Source organism: Pleurodeles waltl, chromosome 5, assembly GCF_031143425.1.
Source record: "Pleurodeles waltl isolate 20211129_DDA chromosome 5, aPleWal1.hap1.20221129, whole genome shotgun sequence".
NCBI lineage: Eukaryota > Metazoa > Chordata > Amphibia > Caudata > Salamandridae > Pleurodeles > Pleurodeles waltl.
Window position 1 is genome coordinate 10,506,466 of NC_090444.1, and position 4,334 is coordinate 10,510,799.

A 4,334-nucleotide genomic window follows, 5' to 3' on the forward strand; every position below is an offset into this window, starting at 1 on the left:
CACCCCCGGCTCCGTTTCTGCCATTTGTAAGCACATAGACGAATGGTAGATGAAACTACAAGTCCCAGAATGCAACTTTTAATAGAAAGGGTGCAGTACAAATCATACAATGTTGTGCGTGTATTTTTGAAGACCCACGGACAGCGAAGGCTGACTGAAGATGGGGAGTGATGAGTGGTGGGTGGGGGCTCCCTTGGACAGGGGGGGGCAGAGGGGAGTATGTGGCCTCCAAACCCAGAGCCCACTGCACAATGCACTGCATTTATTTAATACCAGATCTATGTGGATATTGTAAGCAAACTAACTCAGCCGCAGGTAAATACAAGTGGAGCCAAAACTCCTGGCAGTCCCTGCACTGGGTTTGTAATCACTGTCCTGTGAGTGTTCATGTGATGGGCAGTTTCTTATTGACTTCATGATGAGAGACAAACAAGCATTGGCAATGCAATGGGTCTCGCGTTTGCTCGAGTTAGAGCTATTAGGACATTACATGCCACATAAACTGAAAATGAAAAGTAATACTGTAGGAGTCTGGCCTGGCTTATAGTGGGTACCTGATGGTCCTTACACCTAGTGCCAGGTCCAGTTATCCCTTATTACTAGTAGATCAGTAGTGTTCTACCAGCTTAGGCTAATAGAGGTAGCTATAGCAGAGCAGCTTAGGCTGAACTAGGAGACATGCAAAGCTCCTACTATACCACTTATATCACTTAACACTATATCATAGGAAAACACAATACTCAGAGTTACTAAAAATAAAGGTACTTTATTTTTGTGACAATATGCCAAAAGTATCTCAGAGGATATACTCCCTTAGGAGGTAAGTAATATACACAAAATATACACACACAAACCAAAATCAGGTAAGTAACAGTTAGAAAAGTAGTGCAAACACTGTAGAACACAATAGAATGCAATAGGAGACAATAGGCCTAGGGGCAACACAAACCATATACTCCAAAAATGGAATGCGAACCACGAATGGACCCCAGGACTAGTGTTGTGTGTAGAGGGTTGCTGGGAGTGTAAGAAGACACTAAGGGTGTCCAAGATACCCCACCCAAGACCCTGAAAAGTAGGGGTAAAATTACCCTACTACCCCCAGAAAGATAGTTAAGCTGAGATAGGGGATTCTGCAAAGGCAACAAATGACTGCAAAGCACTGAAGACGGATTCCTGGACCTGAGGACCTGCATAGGAAGGGGACCAAGTCCAAGAGTCACGCAAGTGTCCAGGGGGGACAGGAGCCCACTAAACCCCGGATTAAGGTGCAAAAGGGCTGCCTCTGGATGGAAGAAGCCGAAGATTCTGCAACAACGAAAGGTGCCAGGAACATCTCCTTCGGCCAGAAGATGTCCTACGGCGTGCTGGAGGATTCAGAGTTGTTTCCACGCAGAAAGACTGTAAACAAGCCTTGCTAGCTGCAAGAGTCGTGGTTGAAGATAATGGGTGCTGCCAGGGCCCAAGAAGGACCAGGAGGTCGCCCCTTGGAGGAGGAGACAGAGGGGGCGCTCACCAACAGAGAGAGCCCACGCAGAAGAAGGCAGCACCTGCAGAAGCACCTGAACAGGCACTTAGAAGATCTGAGGACAACGGTCAACTCAGAACAACAAAGAGGGTCCCACGACATCAGAGTCCAACTCAGCCAGTTGGGCAATGCAGGACAGAGTGCCGGGGACCTGGGCTGTGCTGTGCACGAAGGAATCCTTGCACAGAAGCCCTAGCAGCTGCAGTTCACACAGTACACAGGATTACTGTCTGGTGTGGGGAGGCAAGGACTTACCTCCACCAAATTTGGACAGAAGGACCACTGGACTGTGGGGATCACTTGGATCCAGCTCCTGTGTTCCAGGGACCAGGCTCGTCAGGATGAGAGGGGACCCCGAGGACCGGTGAAGCAGAAGTTTGGTGCCTGCTTAGCAGGGGGAAGACTCTGTCAACCCACGGGAGATTTCTTCGGGATTTCCAGTGCAGGGTGAAGGCAGACAGCCCTCAGAGCATGCACCAGCAGGAAGCAGTGGGGCTGCCCAGGCCCCAGGGGGGCAGAAACCTGTCTGAGGGTTGGCAGCAGCTGTGGCTGCCAGGAAAACCCCAGAGAGTTAGTTTGGCAAAAGAAAGCATCTCAACAAGTTTTCACCTTTCATTTGTTTTAGCCAAAGTAGAGGTTTGTGGTCTGTCTGAACAACGAAGTGAGTGCCAAACAGGTATGGCCTCAACTTCTTCAGTGCCCAGACCACAGCAAAGGCCTCCCTCTCTATGGCAGACCAACGCTTTTCTCTAGGGGTCAACCTCCTGCTGATAAAAGCAACAGGTTGATCCTGGCCCTCAGAATTAAGTTGTGATAGGACTGCCCCTACCCCTAATTCAGATGCATCAGTTTGGACATAGACTTTCCTACACCCTGGCAAACAGTTTGGGAAACATTAAGGTAATTAACCTTATGCTAGTTTAAACAAATGGAACAAAAACATCTGGCTCACCCCAACCGCCCCTGGACTTTCTACCTAAAACAACCTAAAAATTGTTTTAGTGAGGCAGGGCAGATGGTGTAGGCAACAGTCTCACACCTAATGTGCGGATGTGAGGTGCCCACATGTTGTCTGTAGTCCCACAGCACTAGACTGTATGTCTGGGACTCTACATTTCTCTCAGAACTGGGAGCCCGGACCACCAATCAAACATGATAAAAGAGGAGGATGAAATTGAGATCAAATGGGAGGTTGATGCTAAGAACTGTATAAATAAGGGAGAGAAGAACAAGGTGGGACGATTCCTAAAATCAGACAAGATGGGTCTACAAAGACTATCGGAAGGTATTGGGTACCTGTGGAGTTGTGTCTGCACACAGGAGAGAAACAGAAGAGGCACTGTCAAGTGGTTGAACTAGCAGCACCAACCCACCTTGGCAAACTCTTCTGGTGCAATGGTCTGCTGTTCGTGCTTGTGAAGGGTGAGCTGATCCCAGACCCCTTGCAAGGTTGTGCAAGGCAATTGCCCGCTTTGTCAATGGTTTTGAAATTGAGCAAAAGCCAAACTAGTGATCTGGGTTATCCCTAAGTGCCAAGTACACATGGAATCTTCAAAATATTTTGGATGTAATTTGCACAAACAAAATGTAAACATTTTAAAATGTAATTTGTTTTTCTTTAACATATGGCACTGTTTTCCTCTTTATATACAACTAGACCTCAGATTGAACTGGGAACCAGTTACCTTTCGATACCTAGTGATTAATGTCTACCATTCTCCCACTGATTTACAGGATGGAAATCTCAGCAGGGCGTCACGGTCCCTCCGAGCACAGTTTGCTTTTTGCTCTTCTCCTCTGCTTTCTGTAGTGGGCCACGTGGCACTAGTGAAGATGCTGTGTTACCCTGATGATAGTATTATTTTGCAAACCTTCCCCTGCTCATCCTTCTTTCCTTCGTCAGACATGCCACACATCTAATTTGGTCACTGCAGCACCGTCAGGTAGCTCTTTCCACTCTAAAGCTACCCGTGACTGCGGGTGGATTAGGCCTTCTGCAATTAGAATGCTATTATTCAGCTGCACAGGCCCATTGGGTGGCTCACTGGCTTTCTGCCCACCTCCCTGCATGAGATGGGGTTTATCAGTAAAGACTTTTAAGGAGGGCTTATTGCACTGCTCATTGTTTCCTACTGACCATTCTACGGATCACTATCCGGGCTCATCATGCACAACTTTCTCTTGCCTTGATAGACCCTGTAAACTCACTGACACTCAGAAACCCTGTGCTCCTGCACTACATTTGCTAAGCCTTCCCACTCGCACAGGACGGCTGTTCTCAGAGCACCTCAATCAGTGGCATGCTGCAGGTGTCTTAAAATTGGCAGATTTGTTTCTGGACGGAGAGCTACTACATTTCCAAACCCTTGTGGCAGGCTACTATCTTCACCCCGGTCAACTCCTTACTTACAACCACCTTAAACAATCATTAAATGCCCTATTTCATGTCTGCCACATAGCACTAACTCTACAAGAGGTGTGCCAGAAGCTCTACACCATGGGGACTGGTAGCAAACTGATAGCATGGGTGTACAGACAATTCCTGCAACATTGAGACCACTCCAGGTCTTCCTGTCACACTACCTGGGTGATTGATGTGGCCAAACCTCTGCAAGATATGGGCTGGACTAAAATACTGGACTTTCCCCACAAAGTATCCCACAGCTGTCACTTTAAGTACATTCATAGAGTTTCCTTAAGAATGCATTCCGCCCGTTGCTTGCAATTGGCTTTGTGGCTTGTAACTCATATTTCATTGCTTTCAATTTGCTGGCTTTATTTGTTTTAGGCTATGCAGCTTGAATTC